This window comes from Castor canadensis, chromosome 2 (genome assembly GCF_047511655.1).
Source record: "Castor canadensis chromosome 2, mCasCan1.hap1v2, whole genome shotgun sequence".
NCBI lineage: Eukaryota > Metazoa > Chordata > Mammalia > Rodentia > Castoridae > Castor > Castor canadensis.
In genome coordinates this window covers 171,697,076-171,713,949 of record NC_133387.1, presented here as the reverse complement: position 1 = coordinate 171,713,949, position 16,874 = coordinate 171,697,076, and the positions used below count along the sequence as shown (strand labels likewise).

General features: G+C 34.7%; 1 pseudogene; it reads right to left on the bottom strand.

Moving 5' to 3' along the window:
- Positions 1–5,823: 5,823 nt before the first annotated feature.
- On the bottom strand, positions 5,824–6,766 carry LOC109677263 (olfactory receptor 8B8-like; annotated as a pseudogene).
- Between the last annotated feature and the right edge of the window lie 10,108 nt (positions 6,767–16,874).

Sequence of the window (16,874 nt, the reverse complement as noted above, 5' to 3'; positions counted from 1 at the left end):
ATCCATTAACATGTATATTTTAAGTATATAGTTTAAAGGGTGTTTTATTTAGATTAAAAACATCCATGTCCTGTCTCAGCTGTGTACCTTGTGCATTGTGATTTGCAGCAAGAAATGAACATCTCTGAAGTTCAGATCCATCACCTCTGATGTCACAGCTAAGATCTCCTCCATACAGGAAGTCCCTCAAGAGTGCACACACCACAGGTGGACAGTGCCAAGGAAAATGCACAGTGCTCTTCTTGAAGGTACTCCTGACCCTCCGTGCATAGCTCTTCATTATGTTTGCAATGAGTTAATTCAGCTTCATCTCACTAGCCTCCTACTTCATTGAGGAAAGTAGAAGCTCTGCCTCAAAAGTAAACACTGCTCATTTTAATGTATAAAGATATATTTCCACAATGTACATTACAACTGTGTGTTACACTGTGAACATCTACTCTACATCTTTCTCTTACTTTGCCTTATTTTTCTGGGTTATATACATAATACTAGGCTATTACCACAAGGTGCTAAGTACTTAACGCAGTGTGTGTGTGTGTGTGTGTGTGTGTGTGTGTGTGTGTGTGTGTTGAAGAAAAGTAGTGTACACAGGGGTGCAAAGTGAAGTTCTGCAAGAGTGAAAGTTTTGGGGTCTGAAGCTTGCACTTTCAAGGATGGTGCTCTTCCACATAATCCACGCTCCAGCTCTCTACACCTTGGTAATTTTGAAATCTGGCTTTTTTGTCCCAGCCAGGCTGGAGGTACCATCTTGTTTTAGACTTCCTGTCATAGCTGAGGTGACAGATCTACACCACCACACCCTGCTCTTTTCAGTTGAGATGAGATCTTACAAACTTTTTTACTGACTGGCATGGAACATGTTCCTCTGGATCTCAGACTCTTGTGTAGATTGCAATGACAGGCACATGGCACCATACCTAGCTATTGATTGAGATGGAATATAATGGAATTCTTCCCTCAAACCTTGATCCTCCATATCTCAACCTCCTACATAGCTATGATTACAGCATGTGCTACTAGTACCTAGTTATAAATAGAATTTTTAAGTGAGAATCATGAAAATTAATATCAGGTGGGGCATTGGGTATGAGTGGTCACTTCAAACTGTAAGTCAGGAATTTAGCAATACCAACATCTAAAAACAAACAGCAAACTAATAAGCACCTTATGCTGTATTTCACAATACTTAAATATATTAAGTGAAGATTATAAGAATGATAATGTAGTAAATATTATTTCAGGATAACGCATTTAAACTGTTCTTTCACTAAGGAATATGTATTTTCATAGTAGTCAAATTTATATTTGCTTTAAATTGTTGGAAGTAATTTAATTCTTTAGATAAGAAAACACACTGGCATCTATGATTAGAACAAAAAAAAACAAAAACCATGTCTCACTGACTTTGCTGCCATTAAAAATCATTAAGCATTAAGGATTGTCAAATAGACCACTGTATCAAACAGCTCACTCACAGAAGACACTCAGCACTTTCTCCAACATTCCAGAAGACATTCATATGGACATTGCATAAGTCATTCATACTACTGGAGGACTATAAATAGAAGATGGAGGCTACCTCAGTCTGCATAAAATGAATGCAGAATAGTTTTGAGTGGGGGTGAAAGGGGAGATTATAATCTAATAGGGAGATGCAGATATTACATGTAATCACCCAAACAGTGATCTTTTTGCTGTTTTCTCAAAAGGCAAAGAACACAGCATCCTATTGTAGAAAAAAACAATGTCACAATCTGAACTCATTCACAAAATATTTCCTTCATATTATTATTATCACTATCCCAACTAAAATATGATGTTCTAATATCTAAAATCCTGTACAGAATTTTCAAATAAAATCCCACAAAACTATAAGGATTTAATTCTTCCAAGGTCCTCCTGCCCTCAGGCTTTAAAATTTCTTTAATATCAAGAAAATTAAGCCTTGCTGGGTGCTGATGGCAAAAGCCTGTACTTCTAGCTACTGAAGAGGCAGAGATCAGGAAAATCATGGTACAAAGCCAGCCCAGGCAAAAAGTTTGAAAGACCTATATCAAAAATAAAAAACCTTCGAAAGAAAGGAGCTGGTAGAGTGGATCAAGGTGCAGGCCTTCAGTTCAAACCTCAGTGATGTCAAAAAAAAAAAAAAGAAAATTAAGCCTTAATCTATTCAGAGAAATCCTGTGATCCCCACAAAATGTTGAGAGCTTTTCAATTATGACAGAAATTTCATGGTTAGGAACTTTAATTTTCCATCTTTTACTTTCTAAATTCCTAACTTGAATTTCTATGAACATTAAGCTGTTCCCATAAAGTTGATATTCTTTCTCTTCCTCCTTCCTCACAAATGTGTCCCTCTTTTTCTCTCATTGATTCCTCCAATGTTATTAAAGTATGGATGGTGTGGTTTATATTTTTGATAAAAAGTTTTATGGCAGTGAAGGATATCACAGGAGTCTGCAGAACAAATACCAATCAGATTGAAATGCAGTTTCTACTCTCAATTACCATTCCTCACAGCAAAACCTCTTTTTCAGTGGCTGTGTGTGCCTTAGTGTTCTTGCCTGAAGGTATATTGCTGGGCTCCTTTCTATCTCTTTGTCATCTTCTCTAAATTGCAAAACTGAAAAATTTCCAATTCTTTTCATTTTTATTTTCTACAAAAGTTAGTTCCATAAATGAGACAATGAACTTAACTACCTTTGATCATCAGGCCTTCTTTTCTGTCAACAAAAAATAGCATTAAATTATATCCTGGAACAAAAAAAAGCAAGAGTCAAATGAGATAAATTTATGTCACTGAGAAACAAAGCATAAGCAATTTCGAAAATGGAAATGTTTCCCTCATTTCATCTTTTGTTAAACTAATAAAATATAAAAAACAAATTATGTCATAAACAGTAATAGATTTGAAGCAAAGAAACAATTTATTCCTGTCTTTTCCATTAAAAAGCTCAGTCTCTAAGCAAATTGCTCACATACCTGAGCTTCAGTATACCATGTATTTAATAGATATACATGAATAATCTACTGTGATGAACTTCAGCGTACAAACGTAAATATGAAAATTATGCCAGACATGATCCTATACCTTAAAGACCCAAGAAACTCTACTCAGAAGCTTCTGGACATCATCAATAGCTATAGCAAGGTAGCAGGATATAAAATCAACATAGAAAAATCATTAGCATTTCTATACACTAACAATGAGCAAACGGAAAAAGAATGTATGAAAACAATTCCATTTACAATAGCCTCAAAAAAAATCAAATACCTAGGTGTAAACCTAACAAAAGATGTGAAAGACCTCTACAAGAAAAACTATAAACTTCTGAAGAAAGAGATTGAGGAAGACTATAGAAAGTGGAGAGATCTCCCATGCTCATGGATTGGTAGAATCAACATAGTAAAAATGTCTATACTCCCAAAAGTAATCTACATGTTTAATGCAATTCCCATCAAAATTCCTATGACATTCATTAAAGAGATTGAAAAATCTACCGTGAAACTTATATGGAAACACAAGAGGCCACGAATAGCCAAGGCAATACTCAGTCAAAAGAACAATGCTGGAGGTATCACAATACCTGACTTCAAACTATATTACAAAGCAATAACAATAAAAACAGCACGGTACTGGCACAAAAACAGACATGAAGACCAGTGGAACAGAACAGAGGATCCAGATATGAAGCCACTCAACTATAAGCAACTTATCTTTGACAAAGGAGCTAAAAATATACGATGGAGAAATAGCAGCCTCTTCAACAAAAACTGCTGGGAAAACTGGTTAGCAGTCTGCAAAAAACTGAAATTAGATCCATGTATATCACCCTATACCAAGATTAACTCAAAATGGATCAAGGATCTTAATATGAGACCCCAAACTCTAAAGTTGATACAGGAAAGAGTAGGAAATACTCTGGAGTTAGTAGGTATAGGCAAGAAGTTTCTCAATGGAACCCCAGCAGCACAGCAACTAAGAGATAGCATAGATAAATGGGACCGCATAAAACTAAAAAGCTTCTGTTCATCAAAAGAAATGGTCTCTAAACTGAAGAGAACACCCACAGAGTGGGAGAAAATATTTGCCAGCTACACATCAGACAAAGGACTGATAACCAGAATATATAGGGAACTTAAAAAACTAAATTCTCCCAAAACTAATAAACCAAAAAAGAAATGGGCAAGTGAACTAAACAGAACTTTCTCAAAAGAAGAAATTCAAATGGCCAAAAAACACATGAAAAAATGCTCACCATCTCTAGCAATAAAGAAAATGCAAATTAAAACCACACTAAGATGCCACCTCACCCTGTTAGAATAGCCATCATTAGCAACACCACCAAGAACAGGTGTTGGCGAGGATGCCAGGAAAAAGGAACCTTCTTACACTGTTGGTGGGAATGTAGACTAGTACAAACACTCTGGAAAAAAATTTGGAGGCTACTCAAAAAGCTAAACATTGATCTACCATTTGATCCAGCAATACCACTCTTGGGGATATACCCAAAAGACTGTGACACAGGATACTCCAGAGGCACCTGCACACCCATGTTTACTGCAGCACTATTCACAATAGCCAAGTTAAGGAAACAGCCAAGATGCCCCACCACTGACGAATGGATTAAGAAAATGTGCTATATATACACAATGGAATTTTATGCAGCCATGAAGAAGAACAAAATATTATCATTCGCAGGTAAATGGATGGAATTGGAAAACATCATTCTGAGTGAGGTTACCCTGGCCCAAAAGACCAAAAATCGTATGTTCTCCCTCATATGTGGACATTACATCAAGGGCAAAAACAAGAATGGGATTGGACTTTGAGCACATGATAAAAGCGAGAGCACACAAGGGAGGGGTGAGGATAGGTAAGACACTTAAAAAAAATTAGCTAGCATTTGTTGCCCTTAAAGCAGAGAAACTAAAGCAGATACCTTAAACCCAACTGAGGCCAATAGGAAAAAGGGACCAGGAACTAGAGAAAAGGGTAGATCAAAAAGAATTGACCTAGAAGGTAACACACACGCACAGGAAATTAATGTGAGTCAACTCCCTGTATAGCTGTCCTTATCTCAACCAGCAAAAACCCTTGTTCCTTCCTATTATTGCTTATACTCTCTCTACAACAAAATTAAAAATAAGGGCAAAATAGTTTCTGCTGGGTATTGAGTGGGGGGAGTGGAAGGGGTAGAGTGGGTGGTAAGGGAGGGGATGGGGGCAGGGGGGAGAAATGACCCAAGCCTTGTATGCACATATGAATAATAAAATTTTAAAAAAAGAAAATTATGCCAATATATTATATTCTAATGTATAGAGTTTACAAGTGTACAATTGGTTGTGTTACATAATCCTGTTGGAAAAGTGCATGTGGGTGAAATACTGGTGTTTAAAATAGACAGGATCTTGTTTAGTGGAGAATAGAAATTCAAGAGTAAAGTCATATCATGTCACTCATGTTTCCAAAGGAAAACTGCCAGAGTAGAAAAGATTCAGAATCCTCTGAAATAGCACAATGTCATCCTAAAGTTCTTTTATCATTTAAAGAGTAGTTCATCTTTCCCAAGGGAAAAATCCATAATGACAATAAAAAACACATTTATTATTAACAGGGGAAAATGATGAAAAGTAAAACCAGTAAATTATGGGAAAAAGAAAACTTACTATTGGGGAAAACATGAAGCAAATTGAGAGGATACTCAACTAACATCACCACAATAAGAAACAAGAGGAAAATATTTCACCTCCTTGACTATTGTACTAAAACAGAGACTCCATACCATGCAAGTACACAGAGAGAGACACAGCTTCTAATCAAAACTTTCTTCTGGTCAGGATTTTTCTCAGAGCTACTTTAACATCTTTTTCCTCAAACTGTAGATTAAGGAGTTCATCATGGGAACCACAATGGTATAAAAGACAGAAGAGATTTTTCCCTCATCCATAGACCCAGCAGAAGATGGCTTAAAATACACAAATGCACCTGAACCAAAGAACAGAGAAACAGCAATTATGTGGGAACTGCAGGTGCTGAAGGCTTTGGACATGCCTTCATTGGACCTTATTTGAAGGATGCTGGAGAGGATGAATCCATAAGAGATAAAGATGTTGAGAATAGACAAAGTAACATTGATGCCACTATGATGAAAACCAGCAGCTCATTGACATAGGTGCTGGTGCAGGAAAGCTGGAGCAAGGGGAAGATGTCACAGAAATAGTCATTGACATTGCTTGCATCACAGAAAGTTAGCCTCAGCATGAACCTGTGTAAACCATGGCAACAGAAAATGCCATCAGGTATGAACCAAGCATAAGATAGGAGCACAATTTTGGAGACATAGCAATGTTATACAAAAGTGGATTCCAGATAGCCACATAGCGATCATAGGACATTGACATCAACACATAGCACTCAGAAATAACAACAACAAAAAAACACGTAAAAGTAGAGTTAGGTAATGTACCCCATATAAGAGGGAATATTCTTCTTTAATATGAAGTTCATCAGCATTTTGGGAGTAAGTACAGACGAATAACAGAGGTCTATGAAAGACAAGTTAAAGAGGAAAATGTACATTGGGGTGTGAAGATGTGAATTCAGTCCAATTAGCGTTATCAAACTCAAATTTCCCAATGCAGTGACCATATATATATATATTACTAAAAACATAAAGAATAGAGGGATTTGTAGTTCTGGTTGATCTGTTAACCCTACTAAAATGAATTCAGTCAGGAAAGTGCCATTTCCAAAAGCCATTCCTCTTTATGGGAATCTGTGGACACAAGGAAAAGGAGTTGCATTAGAGGAAATGCCAAAATATCCCATAATATCTCTCCTCATAATAGTGATGTATACACTGGCAGTCTTCAAGTCTAGCCCAAACAGAATCCACAGAATCCATACACACCATAACCATAATGGTTAATGGCACAGATTTCTCCTTATTACACCATCACTAAGCAAAATATATACAAATATCTCTCCAAATTAGACTCATGAATAAAAGGTCTGTGCTTCTACATTCAAAGTTGAGTGGTCACAAACCAAGAGAGAAAGATGCAAAAAGGTGATTCAGTATACTATCACCCTTCTCTTATATCACTCATGTTCCTTCAGTTGATGAACCCCTGATAGAAAAATTAGAAAGAGAAGCCTTTCCAACTTAGTGCTTGCTTCTAAGCCTGATAATGCTATGGTGGGGTGAGAACCATAAATTATTTCTCATACACAACATAGAGACCAGACTATAGAAAAAGGTCCCATGGCAAAAAACTGCACCATGGCAGTTTTATTATAGGAGAAAGAACTTAGTAATGTTTATACTTTGGTCCCCCTAAGGTCTCTGAACATTTTATGATTTCTCTTGAATAGATTCTCCTGTTAATTTTACGTGAGTATCACAACTAAACAAAATTGGATAAAACAGACGTGATTTTAGATCACTGAACTTCCAGCTCAAATAAATACAGATAGTAATATACAAGGAATTCAGGAACTCACTGTCTTTGTGCCAGAAAACATTGGTGTTTCCCTGTCATTGTTTGCCACCACAGGCCCTGATGGCTATTTCAGACTTTGTGTCTTCAGTTCCATTCATTCTTAAAGGATGCAGCACAGACTGAATTTCTGATGTGCACTAGAAATCTTGATGAACTACAGATCATTCTTTCTGCTTGTGGCTTTAAGTCCTTTCACATAAGAATCATCATTATTACCATAATTGTCACTTTATAAGATGCAGGAGACTCAATGGGAATGTAATCATAAATGCACTTGGCAATGAAGAGGTAAAAACTTGTTACTTCCTTTCGGAATAGACTCTAGGTAGGAAATGGAAATAAGGGGATTGTATTTTCACCCTGGACCATGATCTGTCTTAAGTTCCTGAGGGACTCACAGTCTGACTTGTGTCTTCCCTTCACCCTTGAGCTTGCATAAAACCTAATGCAGAACTAAACATAAAACCCCACCTTCCCATCTTTTTCCTACATCCTAACCTGAAAATTTCCTCATTTTCTAGCTTCATGCTGTCTATGTTCTCTATCTGAAAACCCCAAACTTTCAATTTTAAAAATAATTTCCCCCCTTCTAAAGTGCTTACTCCTGAACAACAACTAGAAATTTCTTCATGAGAATTCCCTGGAAATTTAACCATAATAACTAATTTTGGAAATTACCCAAACTCTGTTTTGCTTTAGCCTCACAATTTCTCAAGCTGGTATGGTGACTAGCAGCCCTTCTTTCATTAGGTTGTCCTGACAATTAAATGAGTACTGTAATCAGATGACTAGTTTCTGGCATGTGGTTCATAGTCAAGACAATTCAGCTGTCAGTATTCAAATCTCATAACTCCTGTAGACCCTCTGTCATTGCGTTCATCAGATACATTTTTTTTTAGTTCCTGTTTTCCCCCAAAACGTATAATTTATACAAGGATGAAGATCAGTTCTGCCTTGTTTACTTCCTTATTCCTTGTATTAAATATAGCACAGGGTACACCGTAGGAACTTCTTAAACATTTATAGAAATTATCCTTTTCTCTGGTTGAAATATCAGAACCTCTTCCACATTTCCCACAGACTAAGAATAGACTCTACAATGTCAGTGACCTCTGTCCCTTCCCTCAGCCACCACACAAGTTCAGACACTTTGGTTTTTGACTAAACCGTGCTCCTCATTGTAGCGACAACTAAATGCTGCTGTAGCATGTTCCACACATGGCCTTTTATGTATCATCTGCACTGCTACTACAATAAGCTCTGAGAGTATAGCTCTGTCCTCACCCAGCTCAATAATTTCTAGTGGTTCTCTATTACTCTCTGGGCACTTGAAGAAACCGTGAATTAAATGGTATCTCAAAACTACAATGTAGTCATGTTTAAAGCTAAAGAAGAAATTGAGGCAGAGTTATAAATGATTAGAAGCCATGAAAAACTGATTATTTAAGGATTTTGAGCCATTTTTAATTTTTAAAAACCCATTTAAATTAGAAATTTATGTTTCTAATGAAACTAACTGTAAATCTGGAGGTAAAATGGTCGAGGGTTGTCAACAACTAAACACACTTATCAAGGACCATGCTCTTCCATACCATCATTTTGGTCTTAGTTCTAACAGTTATCACTCATGGTCACAAAAAAGCCATTGTAGCTAAAGTAATCAGTTAAAAACATAGCTATATTTATAGAAAAAAGCTAGACAAGAAGGAAAGACAACTTTCCTCATATGTCTTTTTATATGTAATAAAGAAAATATTCCCCAGGAGTCAGTGGATGATTTCCCTTCATGTTTCTCCTTTAAGGATCATCTAATATGGCCAACATAAGCAAAGAGAGCTCTCAAATTGAATTCCATTTTCAGCCTCTCTCATGAAAGAAGTTTTAGGAATTAAGGTAATAAGGAGGAGGAATTTGTCTTGGGTAGGTCTCCAACACTCTGCCTTGACTAAAAAGACTATTGAGAGAGTGTTTTTTGTTCCAATTAGCTAAAGATTATACTTACTAGTTTAAGTGAACATATCTGTCATTTTTAACATGAAAAGCATTATTTTTAATTTCTTTTAAGAGTATATTTGCTGTTTATATACTATTAAATACTGTTTCATATATTTACACTTTTAATCTTGGCATATTCAGCTCATCATATAAATAAATACACGTATATTAATATAAAATAATCACAAATCAATACTAACCAAAAATTGTAAATTCATGAAAAATATTCATGATATATGTCTACCTACTGCTTACATGTGTTGGAGTAGGAAGGAAAGGCTTTGTTCTATACTTGTATGAAGGGTTTGCTTATTGGACAAATAGACTATCTAAATGTCTTCATCCTGCTCAAAATAAATAGTGAATCCAACCCAAAAAAGAGATATGTGTATTTAATATCACTTAAGTAAAATATATAGAACAGAACAATTAGACACTGAATTTTTGATTCATTGAAGTTATGCTTATTCCTTCTTAAATTTTAGTTTTATGTTTCAGTTCAAAACTTCTTTGCTGTCTCTCTCTTATTTCAGTTTTTCCCAATACACTGAACATGGCTGTGAAAACTCTAAACATATTATGCTAGGTAAGAAAATAATAAAATTCCTAATGCAACATTACAGGAGATCCAAATTTAAGAGACAATTATCAATCATAAACTTTAAATTAGCAATGGCCCTAGGATATTCCACACTTAGCTTGCAATATTTAAAATGTTATACTAGTTGTGCCTCTTTTTAATTAAAATAATTACTAGCATATGCTAATTGCACAATGGGCACAAAAATTACACTGGTGGATGTTTTTAAATAGCATCCTCTTACTTTCCTACTTCTCCTTTCTGAAAAAATATATAAAACAAAGCTTCAAATGGATGCTATGAAGTACTAAGAGCTGGCTAACCTGACTGTGTTTCTCTCTTAGTCCTTCATTGGAAATAGAAAAGCACAAATAAAACCTGATGATCTATGGTTTAAGCATTTGATGCATTCATGGTATAGTTTCTGTCCAAAAGCAGCTCTCATGATTGAGTGCTTTTATTTCCTATTCTCAAAATGAGCAATTTCAAATTTCTGTACATTCCAAAAGTGTGGAAGTTTTGAGAAAAGGTAATGGGACAATAAACTATTATATTTCTGGATATTATGACTCAAAGATATGCCCTTGCAATTCCCAAAATGTGTCAGCACATGTATTTTGAGAAGAAAGTTACAGAAATTAAGTGTTTAACCTATTGTGGAATTAATGAATTACTATTAGAAGAAAATAGTTTTTGACATTTTGCTACATCATAAGATTTTTGCACATTTAGGAATGTAACTCATGACAAAGTATTGAAGAAACAGTGGGTTTATAGGCGAAAGCTTTTTTATAAATTTAAATTGCCATAAAAGTAAGTTGTCATCAGTACCAAAACTACAACAGCATGAAAATAATTATGTGTTAACCCTTCCTATGAATTTAGAAATATAGCTAGGAAGTCTAAATTTATATCCGATCATGGATATAAATTTTCCCATTTGGAAATTAACATCCAAGTAGTAATACACATAAACAGCTCCATCTGAGGGGAACTTTTGACTTAAACAATATCTGATGTAAAAAATTGCTCTATGGAATACGCCAAATTAATAGTCTTCAGAAAATATTGAAAAATCAAATTAAAATTCTCGATAGTCTAATTTCAAAACCTGCAGAAAATGTCAACTGTCATGTGGTGGCAGAAAAAAGAAGGTATTACATAGTATTCTCATTTCATTTCCCCTTAGCTCACTATGAGAAGCACATTTAGAGAAGTATTAATAGTTAAGTAAGGAACGCAGTTATCTCAAGCAGTAGTTGAAGAAGGAAACTATCTAGACTTTTCCTCTTTCTATACCACTTTCACTCTTATTCTGGAGTCTTAATTATGAAATAGTAGCTTGAAAGCATTCTAACTCCATACCCACCTGTGCTTTTAACTCTTAGCCCACAGTAGTAAAAAATAAATGTAGTGATACAGTGTTGTAAAGAATGCAGATGACAGGTGAAGAAAGAGGTAGTGTATAGAGACAAATCAACAGAATTTAAACATGTGACAGATGTATAAAATAAATATTTATTTCAAAATAAATGGAACTACAAGATATACTTTCAACAAGGATATTAGGGTAATTCATGGATATAGTTTAATCTTTTCAACAAGTAATGATAGAAAAAACTGGGCATCCACATTCAGATATTTATTTAGATATTTATCTCACAGTATAAACAAAATTAACTCAAAATAAATATCACATCCAAATTTAAGAAGAAAGCTAATAAAACTGCTAGAAGGAAAACTGGAGTAGTCTTTGTAATGTCAGCTTAGGAAATTATTTCTGGGATATTACACATAAAGCACAGTAACAAAGAAAAGCCTACAGAAGCTGAACTTCATCACAATAAAAGACTTTGGAGATTGAATTGACATTATCAATAGAAGGAATCAATAACACACACAATGTGAGAAATATTTCCAATTCATGTGTCTGATAAGCACGTAGTATCCTGAATTCGTTAATAAATTTTACAATATAAAAATACAAAAGGACAAAAAGGTCAGTTTTAAGATATACCAAGAATTTAAACAGTTTTCTCTAAAGAAGAAATAGAAAATCAAAAGACAATGTAAAAGTTGTTCAAACCATTAATAATCAGGGAAAAGAAAATCAAAATAAATTAAAATATCACCCAGAAATGGTTACAATTAAAAAGAAAACTCACATCAAATATTAATGAGGATGATCATATTGGAATTTTCTAATGTTTATTAAGACTTGCCCTCTGTCCTATAATATGATCTATTTTGGAAAAAGTTCTCATGTGCTAATGAGAATGTGTATTGCATGGTAGTTGGATGAAATACTCTGTAGATGTTTATTAAGTACATTTGGATTATTGTGTCTAGTAATTCTGATGTTTCTTTGTTAATTTTTTTATGTGATGACCATTTATTGGTTATTGTGGGGTAATGAAGTCTCCCATTATCACTATGTTGGGTCTATCTGTGTGTTTAAGTCAGTATTCCTTTTTCAATGTTGTTGGGTGCACCAATGCTTGGTGCATATATGTTAGGAATTGTTTCCTCTTATTAAAATGAAGTGATGTTCATTGTCTCTTCTGACTATTTTTAGTTTGAAATATACTTTGACCGACATAGCTACAAAGTCAGGTATAGCTACTTCTTCCATTTGCTTGCAAGATCTTTTTCCACTCTTTCGCTCTAAGCCAATGTCTGCTTTTGTCAGTGAGATGTGTTTTGTGTAACCAAGAAATTGTCAGGTTTGCTTTTCAATCCAGCTTGCTATTTTATGTCTATTAATTGTGGAATTGAGGCCAATAACATTCATTGTTAACATTAAGAGGTATGTAGTATTTCTAGTCTTTTTGTTGGTTTGTTTTCCTGATGTTTACTTTTTCCCTATTTCTTGTTTGCTGATCTCCTTGGTCAGTGGGGTTTGTTCTTTCTTGCATTTTCCTGGCTGAGTCTAACTTCCTCTGTGCACAGAATTCCTTTAAGTATTTTCTGCAGTACTAGCTTGGTGATTATAAGCTCCTTTTTTCATTTGTTGTGGAATGATTTCATTTCTCCTGCAGTTAGGAAGGATAGTTTTGGTGCATAGACAATTCTAGGTTGACAGATGTTTTCTTTTCAGATCTGAAATGTATCTTTCTATGACATTCTTGCATTTAGAGTTTGTATTGAGAAATCTGCTCTTATTCTAATGGTTTGCTTCTGTATGTGACCCATTTCTTCTCTTTTGTACCTTTCAGTATTCCTATTTTGTCCTGTATATTGAACATTTTGATACAATATGTCTGGAGTTATTTCTTTTCTGTTCCTGCTGGTTTAGTGTCCTTAAAGCTTCTTGTACCTAGATGTCCTCCCTCCCTTGAAACTGGGGAAGCTTTTAGCTATTGTTGTATTAAATAAGTTATCTATACCTTTACTTTCTATCTTTTCCCCTTCATCTATACCTAGGGTTCATAAATTTGGTCTTTTGATGGTGTCACAGAGTTCTTGCATGTTCGTTCATATTTTTTTAGTATTTTTTCATGGTTTTTGACTTAGTGATATAATTCTTCTTCTTTGTTTTCCATTTACAATACTGTATTTTCAACTTCCTCCACTCCGTTAGCCAAACTTCTCATTGAGGATTTTATTTGAGCTATTCATTTCAATTAATTATTTTGGGGGATTTCTATATCTTTATAGATTTCCTCTTTCATACCTTGAATTGTCTTCCTTATTTCATTAACCTGTTTATTTGAATTCTCTTTCATCTTAGATAGTTGTTTATTCATATCTCTTTGAATTCAATCACTTGTATGTCTTCTCTTTGAGTTTATCGATCATTCTTAGATTTATTTTTTTGAAATCAATGATTGATATTTTCTCCTCTTCAATCATGTTTAAGCTGTTAGTGATGGAGTTGGCTTTAGAGCTGTTGCCTTATTGCCTCATGTTTCTATACTGAGATTTATGCATCTGGGTTTGATTGGGGTTGGAGGCTCAAATCTTCTGTGTCCCTTTAGGTGAGAATTTCTGAGGGATTATTTATGTCTGCTTAATGTTCTGGTGTGTTTTATTGTCTCTCAGTGAGGGTGTGGTTCAATAGTCAACACTTCAATCCTGTTCTCAAGATTATGAGTGCCACCTCCTATTTCACAGAGGCAGAGAAAGTTTAGTTGAAAAGCTATCAAATTTGCTAAACTGAGCAAATTTGAAATTACAACAATATCTTAAGATAAATTACTGCAATTTTTCTTATATCATTAGGTGTCTATTGCAGCAGAGATGACTCTTCATATTCCTGGAAACTGAAGGTTTAAGAGTAGTAACAAGAGGGAGATAGAGAGGAAAACTCAAGTAAATAATACAAGATATGAATTTTTATGCAGCAGGAAGGGGTAGGCAGTTGAGCTGATATGATAAGAAGGGTTAATGAAAAAGGAGGTTGGGATAGGCAAAAGAGACATAGTTGTTACTAAGATCAGGGAGAGACTGGGAAAAAATGGAGAAAATCAAAGGGACAAACAAACAAATATCAATATAATGAAACTACAAAAGTAATTTATTTAGCCACAAAAAGTATTGGTAGCAAAAGAAGACTGGATGGAAAAACAGAGAAAGTATAATAAGCTAGACAGCAGTTCCAGTTGTTGAAAGGAGGAAAGTACACATGGGAGAGAGTGATAGAAAAAGGGACGAGAAGAAATGGTTTAAAGGTGCATACTGAAAAGCAGGTTATGTGGCTCTCATGTAATGATGACAGAGAATGGAAAGGGGCAAAAGGCAGAACTAAAGATGAAATGCAGAAGAGAGCATTTTAAATTAGTGGGTTGGAATGTATAGAAAAGAAAATACAAACATATAAAATATCTATACATTCCAATCTTAACAAGGACAAAAACAGCTTAGCATAAAAATTCAGACTTTTCTAACATAACACTCTTCTGAGCAAGTGATATATCCACCCCCCCCCTTATTGTCAGAGTCTTTCAGCTCACTAGATGATGGTCTAATTGGATGCCTGTCTATGGTATGGTGTCTGTTGACAGTCTTATGTTCCTTCTCCAGTGAGGGTGGGGAGGGGGAATATTTGGAAGTCTGAATATGATCTCTGGTAAAGGTTTCTGGAATTTGAGCCCTCAGACTTGCCAGTCTCACACCATTCCCTCTTGTAGCTTTCCCCTCTCTCAGACTCTTCAGCACTTTGTTATTCTTTGAGAGATTCTCTGCTATGGAAATGGAAATCCAGCAGAGCAGCTCTAAGTTTCTTTACCACATTAGAGACCTTGCACTAGGACCAGTGCCACAGTCTCTGTGATTATTTCTATTGCTGCCACCATTGTGACTGCCACCTCTGCTGCTTCTGCTGCCTGCTCCAGGCAACTTATTTGATCGGGGACTCACCATGGGCCACATTCAGTGGGATCTCTTTGAGCTGCCACTTTTACTTACTGGGTCCCAATGGCTTTTCTGTTCCAGGTCACTCTGACACCAACCTTCTCAGTTCTTCCTTACATGGAAATTATGGGTCCTTACATGCTTATATAAGTAAAGGAGATATCTCAAATCAAAGCCTTCCAATTTTAAAAGATTGTGAAGCATAAGTAAAATTAAAAACAAAAAGACAGAAAAAGGAAAAGTTATATATGACAGAAAAAGTAATAAAGAAGGAGAAGGAATAATGATATATAAAATCAGTTAATTTAAAATGTGTTTTTGAGAGCAACAAAATGCTCGTCTGGGTTGGGGATGTAGCTCAGTGGTAGAGCACTTGCCTAGCATGTTTGAGTACCTGGGTTCAATCACAAGCCCTACAAAAAAATATAATCTACTAAACTGACTAGTTAAGGAAAATAATGAAGGCACATCAATTATCAATGTAAGTGAAGCACAAAAAGACAAATACCCCACAATTCTACTTATATGTAGAAAAAAAGGTAATTTTACACAGAAGTGGATGACATGGTGGTTACCCTCAAGATGGGATATTGTCATTCATAGCACACAAAAATGCAGCTAGAAAAGAGGAATATGTTCAAGAGATCTATTGTGAACATAGTAACTGTAGATAATGACAATGTATTATTGAAAATTCCTGAGAATATATTTTAAGTACTTTCATCACAAGAAGAAAAATAAGTATGTGAGGTAATGTATATGACAACACTAAAACTCAAAACAAATTTTAGGAAATTCAGGGAACATAAAATCAAAACTGTTATTTTCTATTAATAATGGAAAAAATGGAACTTGAAATTTTTAAAACTACCTTTTAAAACAGCACTAAAATTGTAAACTTTTAAGTTTAAAAGTTTAATAAAATATGTTCACTCTGAGTAACAACATCAACTAAAGAGGAATGAGACTTATGAAAAGAAATGCATTCTGTCCTTCATAACTGGAAGATTTATTATTAATAAAAAAATCCATCATTTCTAAATGATGAATACATTTCATTTGGTTGTATTAAATAAAAAGCAGATATTTTTCAGAAAGCTTATTCTCAAATCCATTGAGAGCAACAAACCCAGAACAGATAAAACAATTTTTCAAGGAGGCAAAGTTGAAGAATTCACAGACATGATTTCAAGATTTATTGTAATAGTTAAATGATCAAGCAATGCTTATGTTCAAAACAACGGTGGGATAGCTCAGTAGTAAAGACTCATGAGTTATTTATCCTTTATTTATTTATATCCATTTCCTATTAATCTATACATTTAGTTAACACCTGATCAAAGTTTAGTTCCATATTTTAGCTATTGTGAGTGAGGCTGAAATAAAAATGATAATAAAGCTACGTCTGGGGTGCTCATTTCATTTCTTTTGGATATAT